Source organism: Papaver somniferum, unplaced genomic scaffold (assembly GCF_003573695.1).
Source record: "Papaver somniferum cultivar HN1 unplaced genomic scaffold, ASM357369v1 unplaced-scaffold_115, whole genome shotgun sequence".
Taxonomy (NCBI): domain Eukaryota; kingdom Viridiplantae; phylum Streptophyta; class Magnoliopsida; order Ranunculales; family Papaveraceae; genus Papaver; species Papaver somniferum.
Window position 1 is genome coordinate 1,656,784 of NW_020620492.1, and position 13,875 is coordinate 1,670,658.

Genomic DNA, 13,875 nt, shown 5'->3' on the forward strand with positions numbered 1-13,875 from the left:
GTTCGACACATGGCACCCCGAAATTGACCCCACCACTACCACTACGAAACACCATCTTCATCTTCCAAAACTGATCTTTCTTCAAATTCACATGTAACCTTAACTGCTACCTTCAAAAACAAAAACATAGTTACACTCCAGAATACCTTATGAGGGCACGTATGGTACATTCATTTCCATATCCAGCACAACCTCCATGTTTAGCCCAATTCAGCTTTGCCCGACCACGTACTTCTAAGATATCAATTGTAGGCAGTGCAGATCCATGGAATATTGTGCTTAACCATGCACCAAACACAGGTGTTGAAAGAACTGCATCAATAGGAGGAACATAGGAGTGAGCAAAAAATAGCGAGGAGCTGAATGAAAGATGAAGATGCCAATTTATTGTTGAAACGGAAGACGGACTTGCAACAGGAATGCAGAAGCAGCAGCTGTAGTAACGTACGCCTAAGTTTGTGCATTATGTATGTACACAGAATTTCACCTTACAAATGGTTGACTACCACACCTGCAGCGAGCAATAACAACTCATACTTCTTCCAATAGCAGCACCAATAACTTGGCATCAGTAACAACACAATCAACTGGATCAACAGTGCACACTAGCCGTAGTTGCATAGTATGTTACCAACCAACACCATACTGTATGAACATCACTGACAGATGGAAACCATATTAAAGTCTATAGAGTAGGCATTATTGGTATGTAACTTGCATTAAGTGAGACCTTATTCTTACTGCAGCATACCATCAAACTAGCAAAACAGAAACAAGGTAATGAAGTAGAACCTCTAATTAGATCCAAATCCCCCACCCAAAAAAGCTACAGACATAAAATCCTTCTAAGCATGCAATCACTGTAGCAGCGTCTTCTCTGCAAAGCACCAACAACACATTCAAAGCACCAACACCTTCTAACCAACAACACTCTCAAAGAACCAAACACCAAGAACTGAGAAGAACTGTTCTGCTAAGCACCAGCAATTCATGCACAAACAGGCTAAAAATGAGCACCAACAACAGTTCTGGACAACAAGGCTAGCACTAATATATTTGAAATAAATAAGATTTTATATAACAGACACTAGTAAAACAAACAATAAAGCTCAGAAGCCAAGCGTAAGACTATTTCATAGAATTGTTCTTACATGCTAACTGCTCATCACTGCTTTTGACAAAAAAAAAAAAAAAAAAAAAGAACTTATCGGAATGAAACAACTACAGCACAACATACAGTCACTTTCCAAAGGAGGTTTAAGACAATCAAAGGTCTGAAGCCAAGCGTAAGAGTATTTCATTGAAAATCCCACTTCCTACATGAATGTTTCTTACATGTCATGATGTTAGCTGCTCATCACCGCTTAATATTTATAAATTTAAACTGTTATGTACAAGTCAAATTCAACTACGGCATCAAAACATACATCCACTATAAAATGTTGCAAGATTTTATTTTATTTCGGTATGAATGCAAAAGGTAAGCTAACAGATGAAATTGCATGACCCCAAACCAGCACAACAGATTTTATTTTATGGGTGACTGTCTAACAAACTCACCCATGAAGCAAGATTCCCTAATCATGCATCTAAAAAATAACTTACAGTTCCATCCCAAAGAAAGTACATGAATCACACAACAACATGCTCTTCGACACCAATTGGAAGTTCCATTGCTTGTTACAATTGAACATACCAGCAGAATACACTAGAAGATCGGAGTGGGATTGAATGAGAGATAAAGTTTTCAATTTTTCACCTAGACAATCATCTGAAATAGCTTAGGAATTCCAAGAGGGAAAGTTTTCATTAGCGTGAATTTGACATTCTTCGGCAAAAGAACTTTACACAACGCCTGATGCAATAAGAATCGCCAAACTCTAAATTGAAACGAGGTTACAAGCCTAACTGTAGGAAAGAGTTAATTTTCTTCTTTATTTTTGGATAGGTGATCTACTAAAAGAGAGAATAATTACGAAAAAACTATGACTTGAAAGGTTTGAAAGAGAGAACAAAATGTCTTGAAGAGAGACAGTCGTCAGACGAATTGTATCTCTTAAATGTCAGATAAACCAACAACTTTGCTTTGTCGTGCATAGTGAGTACAAAACTCACGGTCTAAAGTGAGCAAATACTGACTTTAGCCCAAACAAAAAGAAGTTGTATATGGTTATTTGGTATATAATATAGTGTGCACCCAAAGATGTTGTACATACGTGCCAATTGCAATCCACAAAAGCAAAATTCACACTTGCCCTAAATGGAAACATCATTTTCTACAGAACCAAGAAACAAAACGTACCAATCTTTGCCTCAGATGCAGAGGATAGAAATATAGTTGCTTCTGGTTCATAAGATGCAAAGCTCACCATTTATTTAGAGGAGAATACTTGCACACACTGGTATTAAGTTTTATGTAAACCAAATCGAAATCATGGCACCACAGAGAGCTCATATATCCTATCTTTTTGCTTCTTCTTCTTCACTCAGCCTTAAGAAAAAAATCAGACAGAGAAAAAAAAAATTACAAAGCGACGTAAGAAGAAGTCTAATTGTTTGGATTCGTGTTTGGAGAATAACAAGGTAAGCACCAGAAATTATGGTTTTTGCGATTTATGTTCCCCTAATTTGCAGGGATTGTTTCTGTAAACCATAATTAGGTTTACAGAAAACTTAATACCAGTGTGTGCAAGTATTCTCCTCTAACTTAACAACAACAGACAAGACATTTAAACACCATTTTAGCATCAGTAAGTTGAAGCAACTTGATCATATCATGGAAATGATCAAGAAGTAGAAGGAAATAATTTGCGCCGTCACAAAAACATGGTTTGATTGATAAGTCAGGAAATTAAACATACCACTGGTGAAATGTTTTTAGGATTTTTATACACCATTGTGTATTCTAGGGATACACCTACAACTACGAGCATTATATACGTGATCTAGCTCCTTTCTTTTGCTAAGTTATTTATTTCAGAAGCTTAAATACCACTGGCAGAAAGTTGCATACCAGATGGGGAGACTGCTTATGAATACGTTGTAAAGCATGTGCCCAGCGGTCTAAAGATGAACTCTTTCACTTCTATCATCCACTCGAAAAAGTATTTCTTCATTTGCATGACTATGAGCTGGATCCGAACTGCTTCTCTCTGTCTTCCATTATCAGCTCTCACAACAGATCCATTTATCGATTTTCTATCATCTACATCCGTTGAAGCCACATCACCAGATTGAACAGATAAAGACATCCTGGTAAGAAAGTTGATGGCTCTGATCCATCGCTGCAAGCAGGATGATCCTGAGATTCGCCACCCGAATGACTCGTTACATTGGCAGATTGGGTCAGACATGTACCAATTGTAAACATATGGATAAATGTGAAAAGCAATGAGCATCACCTATGATCACAATGAGCTGTCAGATCCCCACTAGGGCTTGAAGCAAGAAGTTTATGTTGACCTGAGCCATACACAAAAGTAGATATTATACACCAGTAAGCACGAAACAGAATCTACGATTAGTAACTGGAAAATATCCGGAACCAAATTTTGGGAAAGTTTTCAACTGCTGCCTGGGTTTGTCAAAGAATTCATGCACTGTTAGGACATCAAGTGTCAAAGAATGTGTACTTACTTTTCGTGCTAGTAAGCACTCCAACAACCGAGTTGCCTTGGAAACCAAATGTTAATGTTGAACCAAGGAGCTGGAGAAATGGTCATCCCAGAATTCTGTGTATAAATTGGCTTTGTTTCTCAGATCCTATGGTTTTTCCAGCTCTTGCTGCAGAAGTCAGAAGTTATCTGCCAGCTGTACACATCTTCCCAGCTAAAAAGATGTTTTAGTTCTTCAACTCGCTGAGTTTTCTTGTTAACTCGGTTCGGTTTGTACATGTCACCTTCTGTTTGACACATGGCACCCCAAAATAGGGCCCGGCATATACCACTACAGAACACCATCTCCATCTTCCAAAACTCAAAATAGGGAGCCTGATCTTTCTTCAAACTCATTATCTTAACAGCAACCTTCAAAAACAAAAACCTAGTTAAACTCCAGAATACCTTAAGAGAACATGTCTGAGACATTCATTTCCAAATCCAGCACAACCTCCATGTTCTCTTTCAGCCAAATTCAGACTTCACTCGATCATATGCTTCTAAGGTATCAATTCTAGGCAGTGTAGATCCATAGAATATTGTGCTCAACCATGAACCGCATGAAAGTGTTTTAGGAGCTGCATCAATAGGAAGAACATAGGAGTGGACAGAAAATAGTGAGGAGCTGGGTGAAAGATGAAGATTCCAATTTATTGTTGAAATGAAAAACAGACAACAAGAATGCAGAAGCAGCAGCTGTAACAAAGTTCGCCTACACTGCCAAGTTCTGCATTATGTATGTACACAGAATTCCACCTTAAAAATGGTTGAATACCACACCTGCTGCGAGAAATAGCAGCTCACACTTCTTCGAATATCAGCGCCAATAGCTTGGCATCAGTAACAACACAACCAACTGGACCAACATTGTACACCAACCATAGCAGTACGTTAGCAACCAACACCATTCTGTATGAATATCACTAACAGATGGAAACCATATTAAAGTCTCTAGAGTAGGCACTAAAGTAGGCTATTGGAATGTAGCTTGCATCAAGTGAGACCTCATTCTTACTGCAGCAAACCATCAAACTAGCAAAACAGAAACAAGGTAATGAAGTAGAACATCTAATTAGATCCAAATACTCAGCAAAAAAATTACAGACATGAAATCCTTGTAAGCAAGCAATCACTGGTAGCAGAAATTTTCTCCACAAAGCACCAACAGCACTCTCAAAGAACCAAACACCAAGAATTGACAAGAACTATCTCTGCAGAGCACCATCAATTCATACACTAACAAGCTACATGAGCCTAACCACCATTTCGGGACAACGCAGCCACCACTAATACGCTTGAAATGAAATAAGATTTTACATAACAGGCACTAGTAAAACAAACCATAAAAGCTCAGAAGCCAAGCTTAAGACTATTTCATAGAAGATCCGACTTCCTACATGGGATGGATCTTCTTAAAAGTTAGCTGCTCATAACTGCTTATAACACACTAAACAAAAACTTATCGGAATGAAACAACTACAGCACAGGATACAGTCACTTGCCAAAGGAAGTTTAGAACAATCAAAGCTCAGAAGCCAAGCGTAAGAGTAATTTCATTGAAAATCCCCCTTCCTACATGAATTTTTCTTACATTTAGCTGCTCATCACCGCTTAATATTTTTAAAATCGATAGCCTATGTACAAGTCAAATTCAAATAAGACATCAAAAGATACATCCACTATAAAATGTTGCAGAGTTTACTTTATTTCGGAAGGAATGCAAAAGGTAAGCTAACAGACGAAATAGCATGCATGACTCCAAACCAGCACAAGTGCCTGTCTAACAAACTCACCCATCAAGCAAGATACCCTAATCATGAATCTAAATAACTTACTGTTCCATTTGAATCACAAAACAACATGCTCTTCTTCAACATTGATACATTGTTTAAAACAAATTGGAAGTTCCATTGCTTGTTACAATTGAATATACCAGCAGAATACCCTAGAAGATCGGAGTGGGATTGAATGAGAGATGCAGTCTTGAAATTCCATTGCTATTACTGGAATCAAAGGAAAGTTCATTAGCAAATTATGCAAAATAATAGTATGAGGACACAAAAGCTTAGACATCATTAGCCCTACACGTGTATCCTTTAGTTCATACCAACACTGGAAACCTACATGGCAACATGTACATGGGAAGGGCAAATGTGGACACATAAAATGTCTATCCATTTATCTTCTTGTCCAGTGGGAAACTGACTTACTTATCCATTTATCTTCCTTTCTCTGATGTGACCAAAATTAATATTGATGATAACAATTTGGCTGGTTTACATGTGATTTCGATGGACTGTGAGGAGGTGATCCGGAGCAAGCAGAAGGCTCGAGCACTTTTAGAGGCAGTCTTATGGGCAAAGCAGAAAGGGTTAACAATGATACAGTTAGAGGATGACTGCTTGAATGTGATTGAAGCTCTTAGGGTAAGTTTTATGGTGGAAGAGTTCCGTCTTCCATCTTCCACGCCACCTCAGCATTTGGAATTGTGGATGGAAGCGCAAGTATAGTGGTGGAACAACAAAAACGCTAATCTTAATAGCGTTGAGCGCTAATCAGTATAGTGCTAAAAAAAGGCTATTCAGGATAGCGCTCAACGCTATTATGATTAGCGCTTTTTTTCTCAGTCATTAAATTTTCAATGGCTCATTTTAAATCTACGGATAAAAAAAAAGCGCTATTCTGATTAGCGCTTTTCGTCTTCTAGCGTGCTATTCTGATTGGTGCTTTTCGCCTTCTAGTGCGCTATTCTGAATAGCGTTTTACGCTAATCTGATTAGCACTACCATGGATTCCACGGACCATCCTACGAAATCGTGGAACACTGCTTGGATTTTTTGTGGAAGACCCAAATTTGGAAGCCACTAGACTTGACATTCCACAGTTTTTCCACACTTGGAATGCTTGGATTCCACCATAAAACTTGCTCTTCAAAGAAAACAAACATCAGTGAAGTGGACGTAATCTTACAAAAGATGCTTTAAATATTTTTAACTACTTTAAATTTTTGTCGTGCAATTATGTGCATAGAGATGCAAACCATTTAGCATACTATTTAACTAAGTTTGCAAGATCTCAAGTAACTTGTTTTCAATGGTTGAACTCTGGTCCTGAATGGGTCTCTTCCCTAGTTCAGCAGGACAAACCTTCATGGAGTTTCTTATTTTTTATAAAGAGCATCTTCCCTATTTAAAAAAAATGGATGAAAGCATGGAAATATAAACGGTCGTCCTATATTTTACAAATTCGATAAAATCAGGAGAGTGTGAAAGAGCCATTCTCTTTCTCTCCTTCCCCTCTGGGCGATTTCAGGCAAGAAAAAACGTTTTCCCGCCGAGCTAGTTAACTGCTTAGATCTACTCTCTCAGGAGTGGATTCGAGCAGTATTAAGTGTTTTTCCTATGGATTTAATGGTTATTCTTCTTTGGTTAAGTTCGTCGTCAAGAAGCTATGGTCATCGGGATATGTTTTTTTCCGATTAAAAAGTGTGAAAAATACTCCTCTTATAATGGAGATCATCTCTCTCAAGAAGAAGATTTATCAAATGGTCAGATTACATCGTGAAAATCATTCTTCTCCCGATCTTATCGGATCTATCGTATATGTAATTCGTCGATTTTCGGTATTCCTTTCTTTTTCTGTTGTCGGAATACTTGGACATGTACTTAGCTATAAAAAAAAATTGTTCTTCAAACGTCCTTGGTGTACTCAAAATCTCTGTATCCTTGATTTGTCAATTAATGAAATTTGAGCTTTTTATCAAAAAAAAAAAAAATGAGCTTTGCATCCAATAATTGTAAATTCCTTGTTGTTGATGATGATTAAAAGAAAAAAACACGTAAATAAATATGGGTCTGTATTTGTATGTTGAGTTGCTAAATGGCATATACAGTATTTAAATATAATTATATAATTCACTCGTTATCTGATTAGGAAGTCTTGAATTTAGAGCATGGCATTTCTAAACATGAAGTTATAAATATGCAATTATTTTTTGGAATCAGTTAGGGCTCTGTTACTTGATGACTTCCCATCATATTTTTCCAGAAGTGTTGAAGTTCGTCGAAGAATGAAATTCCAAAGATGGTAGTTTAATTATGCCTCATGGGAAGATTGATAGTAGACATTATTATACTGTTATTATTCTTATTCCTAAGAAAGTTCGCATTGAAAGTATTTCGGAATGTAGACTCATTAGTCTTTTAATTATCATCTCTAAGATAATGGTTATCTTGACTACTGAATACAAGCCTTTGATGCCGAAGCTTTCTTATTGGACCCAAAGTTCCTATGTCAATGAAGAAAAATTAACAACAGTGTTTTATTGTCATTCATGTTTGTGGTTGACTCAAAATTTATCTTGAGAAGGTATTCGACAAGGATAATTGTTGTTATATAAAATCTATAATCAAGAAGGTAGGGTTAAGGAAAGATGGTGCAGTTGGGTTGAATTATGCTTTTCATCTGTTTTAATTTTTATTGTAGCTTTTGGTTCATTTCAATATTCTTGTGAGTATGTCTAGGTCACCCTTTGTCTTTGTTGTTATTCAATTTTCTTATGGAAGAAATGTTGGAAAAACGATTAATAAAAATACTTTTTAAAGATTTTAATTTAGTGTTTCTTTTGTGAATGAAAACTTATTAGTCCCACATAGTGGAGTTTCCACTCTTTAGTTGTTTTTAAGAGACTATATAAGATTTTTAGTCCCACATAGGGGAGGAGCTCTTCTTAACTTGAGTTTGTCAATTATATAAACAAATTCACTTCTTTTGTAAAAGTATGGAAAAAAAGGGTTGCTCTATATTCTAGAGGGATCCCTATATGGTAAAGGGGTTGCTCTATATTTTAGAGGGACCCCCAAGGGAAAACATGGGAAATGGGTTTTTCTATATTTTAGAGAGACCCCAAAGGGGATTCTCTATATTTTAGAGAGACCCCCAAGGAAAATATTTTGTATTGCTTTCTTTAGCATTCGCGATTTTCTTTAATGTTTTTTTCGGAGTTGCCAAGCTCAAGTTGAGCATCCACTACATATGCTAGTAGTAGGTGTATTAGGGTGTTTTATCCTGGAGATATCCATCCTGTGAGGGCTATAGCATCACTCTTGAGTGTAGCCGGGCGCTAATGTCTTAAGGACAGCGTGTTGAACACGCGAATCACTCTGTTTTCCACAGTTTTGCCTTGTTGCTGTTGCGGAGATATGGGGAGCTTGTTCATTTCGTCAAAGCAATCACTTCCACTATAAAGGAGCTAAGTATCAATAACATTTTTCTTATTTGATTTTTCTTTGTTTTTTATTATTGCACCCAACAATATTAAGACATTAGTTATTTGTAATAATCGAAAATGGTTGGTCTTGTGAATCATGGATGTTAATTGTGGAGTGAAAAACAAAAAACGAATTTTTGGTCAGCTGTAGAGTTTCGAATTTATCTCTCAACATAGAAGGAATTTCGATGACCCCTTTTGACACAACGTAGTAAACATCTTGATAAATACCCGCGTAAAATTTCAGAATTTTTTGAGTTGTCAAAATATTTTTTTGATATTTTACAAAACAGAAAAACGTTTCTGAAAAATTCTGACAAGCAGAAATTTGTTGTTAACTAAATTAATTTTTGTGGGGTAACCATGAGTTTTTTGAAACGCTGATTCAAACGAAGTTTGTATATCTAGATGTTATCTTCAAAACTCAGATTTTACTTTCTGATTTGGAATTGTGATTTGTGAATAAAGGTGTCATCTCCGAGGGACATGGCTAATAGCCGCATGTGGTTGGAAACAAATCTTCCAAAGATGGCAAAGGTGAGAACATCGAACGCAACACTAAGCGTGGTCTTCATAATAAAGGTATGTTTGGTAAACCTGAATCTAGGATTACTTTAATTAAGGGTGATTTTTATGTTTGTAAATTCCTATCCATATGGCAGTAAATTGTGGACAACGTAAAAACCTTAATAAGTAGTAAGTTAATGCTAATTTAGTTGAAAAAAACTAGAACGAGTTTAGTGGCATGATGTCGGAAGTTATTTTAATAACCAATGTGGGAGATATTGATGTGTGGACTTTGGAGCCACTAAGCATGTTTGCTGAAACAGAGACCTGTTCATTTCCTATTAGAGGATAGGGGATGTCGAGAAACTCTATATGAGTAACTCATCTGCAACAGAGGCTGCACAAAAGGAAAAGGTCGGGCAGAAGCTCATATCTATAATATTCTCACATTGAATGAAGTTTTCATGTTCCGGGCATATGCAAGAATCTTGTATCTTTTTATGTTGTAGATGGTAAAAGATTGGAGATCTTAAGTGAATTTAGAAGACTTAGGGTCTTTATAAGCTTAAAGGAAAATCTGATAAAATGAACATAGTTGATTCTTGTGCTTTCTTTTGTGTGACTTTGACATGCAAATTATAAGTCAATGCATAAACTGGATAGCATAGGCTACGTACCCAAATTTAATTTGGATATTGAACACAAAAGTTAAATTCGCGTAGAATCAAAACATGATAAAAAAACCTTTTAGCAAAATGTTCATAGAAATTCTAAACCCTTAGAATTAATTCACTCGGACCTAGTTGACATGAATCCGGTTCAAACTAGAGGTGGTAAGAAATGGTTTATTACTTTTATAGACGACTGTACTAGGTATTGTCATATATATTTGCTTAGAGGTAAGGATGATGCCTTAGAACCTTTAAGATGTATAAAATTGAAGTTGAAAACCAAATGAATACTACCATTAAAACCATTAGGTCTGACCGTGGTGGTGAGTATAAAATTCCGAAAGGAGATTTCTGTGTAAAACATGGCATAATACACGAAGTTACCCCTCCTTATTCACCTCAGTCGAGTGGTTTAGCTGAACGTAAGAACCGTACCCTTGAGGAGATGATGAATGCCATGTTAATTAGTTCAGGATTACCTTCGAACTTGTGGGGGGGAGCTGTCCTCTCAGCCTTCTATATCCTGAACAGAGTACCTTTTAAAGGATCAGATAAAACTCCATATGAACTGTCGAAAGGTAGACAACCTTATTATGCATACTTCAAAGTGTGGGGGTGTTTGGCTAAGGTTGCCATCCCTAAACCTAAAATAGAGGACCCAAAAATATAGCTTCGTCCATAACATTTACCGAAACCCCACTCTGCAAAGAAGCTTCATTTAGTGAAATGGACAAAGTCCGTCTGAAGCATACTTGGGATCATGCTAGTTTACCTCCGGGAAGTAAGACCATAGGATGTAAATGAGTCTTTAAAAGGAAACGTAAGATAGATGGACTTGTGGAAAAATTATGAGGCTAGGTTGATATCTAAAGGATATAAACTAAAAGTAGGTGTACATTTCCTTGATTCTAATTCGCATATGACAAGAATTACTTCCGTTGAGATGCTAATTGTTATTACTGCCATAAAAAACTTAGAGATACATCAGATGGATGTTAATAAAAATTTTATAAAGCCGTGAATTAGATAAAAAAAAATTTGCATAGACCAACCTGAGGACTTTGTAGTGAAAGGTTGTGAAGACAAAGATTGCAAGTTGAACAAATCTTTGTATTGTTTTCAAATAAGCACGTAAACAGTGACATGATAATTTGATCATGTGATAATGAGTAGTGGATTTAAGGTAATGAATCTGACAAGTATATTTGCAAGTAACTTGTTAAGGATGCCTATGTGATTGTATGCTTGTATATTGATGATATGCTAATACTTGATATAAACGTAGATATAATTAATTCCACTAAAACATACGTTGAATGATAACGTTAACTTGAAAGACTTAGACCTTATTGATGTAATCATAAGGATGAGGATTAGAAGATAATCTAACATTTATAGTCTTAGTCATTCTCATTGTGTTGAATTTGTGCTTATGAGATACAATCAGTATGATTGTAAGAATGCCTTACTCCGTACGATTCTTCTTGTAGATTCGAGAAAAATAAGAGTAATGGAATATCTTAACTTGAATACTCAAGAGTTATAGGATGTCTGATGAATTTAATGAACTGTAAGAGTCCAGACATTGCCTATATTGTGAGTAAGTTAAGTATATATACTTGTAGTCCAGAACAAGAGCATTGGGATGCGCTTAATAGAGTATTATGGTACCTAAAATACTCTATTACCTTTTGTTTTATTTATGAAAGGTATCTTGTTGTCCTTGAGGGACTTTGTGAGGCAAACTGGATAGTTGACTCAGAGGAGTCTAAGTCTACCAGTGGATATGTTTTCACTCTAGCAAGAGGGTTTGTTTCTGGAAGTTTTTCAGACAAACATATATTGCTCAATTCATTATGGAATCTGAGAATATCGCGTTAGATAAAGCACGAGAGAGGGCCAAGTGCCTAAGATGATTTTTAGAAGACATTCCTCTCTGGCATAGGCATGTGCCAGCTATATCTATATATTGTGTTATCCAAGCTATAATAGTTAAAGCTAAGTAATAACTAATCTCAATCGGCGTTATTTCCATTGATTGGATAAATTCCAAGGAGAATTTCGCGCAACCTTTGACGAAAGGTTTGTACAAAGAGATAGTCAAAAATGCATCGAGGGGGTTAGGGCTTAAGCTCATATATTAAACTTACCATGAAGGATACTCAACCTTGCTGACTGGAGATCCCATGATCAAGGTTTCGAATGAGAAACTAATTTGTGGTGGGTAAAGGTAAACACTATCAGAGATTTTCATTCTCTGTCCCTTCCCTATGGTGTAGACGTGATAGTGTGACTGCATGTGGAGGATGACTTTTTAATAAGTCTTAATGAGTTCTATAGTTTCAATTTAAGATTGAAGTGGGGTGTAGCAGTAAACACTCTTGATGGAATTCACCTATCTGAACGGGGAAGTGGGTCGCTTCCTATGAGAATATGAGCTGATTCTCTAGAGGATTCTGAGAAACAGGATAAGTCCAGGGCCAAAACGGACACAACGACACGAGCTTGGAAGCAACCTTGGAGATATCAGGCGTGGTTATTATCGCGGATTACACCAAACGCTAGCAGTTCAAGACATCGCGTTCAGTGTCTAGCAAGTAGTTCCGGTAATCTCTCACTAAGAAAAGGTTCAATACCTCATGGACACCTCTGCCTATAGTGGTATTTCCTGTTTTTCGTTTTTATCTATTTTTAATTTATTTTGAGAAAATGAGTTTTATGTTGTTTTTATAGTCTTGGTATTACTAGTTCTTAGGACCTAAGGGTCACTAAGGGTTCACTAGTTCATGATTTTTCACTTTGGTAAAAGAAACCTTTAGTCTCACTTGTGAGAAACTAAAGATGAAAGCTCTCTATACTATTATGATTTATGCAATCCATAGTATGACCCTGGGATCAACACACTACTGTGTGAAGGAGAGGACGTTGAAATGGCTAGTATGAATTCAACATGCACGATCTGTTTGTCTGTTCAGTCAGTTCGGGTCGTGAGATTGGGTTGTTGATTTACCAAGATCTATTTGTGTTTTTCACGTTTTATTGAGTTTTCATTCATGTGGGGGATTGTTGGAAAAACTATTAATAAAAATACTTTTTAAAGATTTTAATTTAGTGTTTCTTTTGTGAATGAAAACTTATTAGTCCCACATAGTGGAGTTTCCACTCTTTAGTTGTTTTTAAGAGACTATATAAGATTTTTAGTCCCACATAGGGGAGGATCTCTTCTTAACTTGAGTTTGTCAATTATATAAACAAATTCACTTCTTTTGTAAAAGTACGGAAAAAAAGGGTTGCTCTATATTCTAGAGGGATCCCTATATGGTAAAGGGGTTGCTCTATATTTTAGAGGGACCCCTAAGGGAAAACATGGGAAAGGGGTTTTTCTATATTTTAGAGAGACCCCAAAGGGGATTCTCTATATTTTAGAGAGACCCCCAAGGGAAATATTTTGTATTGCTTTCTTTAGCATTCGCGATTTTCCTTAATGTTTTTTTCGGAGTTGCCAAGCTCAAGTTGAGCATCTACTACATATGCTAGTAGTAGGTGTATTAGGGTGTTTTATCCTGGAGATATCCGTCCTGTGAGGGCTATAGCATCACTCTTGAGTGTAGCCAGGCGCTAATGTCTTAAGGACAGCGTATTGAACACGCGACTCACTCTGTTTTCCAAAGTTTTGCCCTGTTGTTGTTGCGGAGATATGGGGAGCTTGTTCATTTCGTCAAAGCAATCACTTCCACTATAAAGGAGCTAAGTATCAATAACATTTTGCTTA

At 36.6% G+C, this 13,875-nt stretch overlaps 2 non-coding genes and 1 pseudogene across 2 annotated transcripts; all 3 read right to left on the minus strand.

Annotated features, from left to right (window-relative positions):
* Positions 1 to 1,104: 1,104 nt before the first annotated feature.
* Positions 1,105 to 1,175, minus strand: LOC113329310 (annotated as a pseudogene).
* A 3,826-nt stretch (positions 1,176 to 5,001) lies between these two features.
* Positions 5,002 to 5,096, minus strand: LOC113329306. Its single transcript, XR_003349818.1, has one exon. It is a non-coding gene; the product is annotated as a small nucleolar RNA R24 (small nucleolar RNA).
* Positions 5,097 to 5,179: 83 nt separating this feature from the next.
* Positions 5,180 to 5,270, minus strand: LOC113329308. Its single transcript, XR_003349820.1, has one exon. It is a non-coding gene; the product is annotated as a small nucleolar RNA R24 (small nucleolar RNA).
* Between the last annotated feature and the right edge of the window lie 8,605 nt (positions 5,271 to 13,875).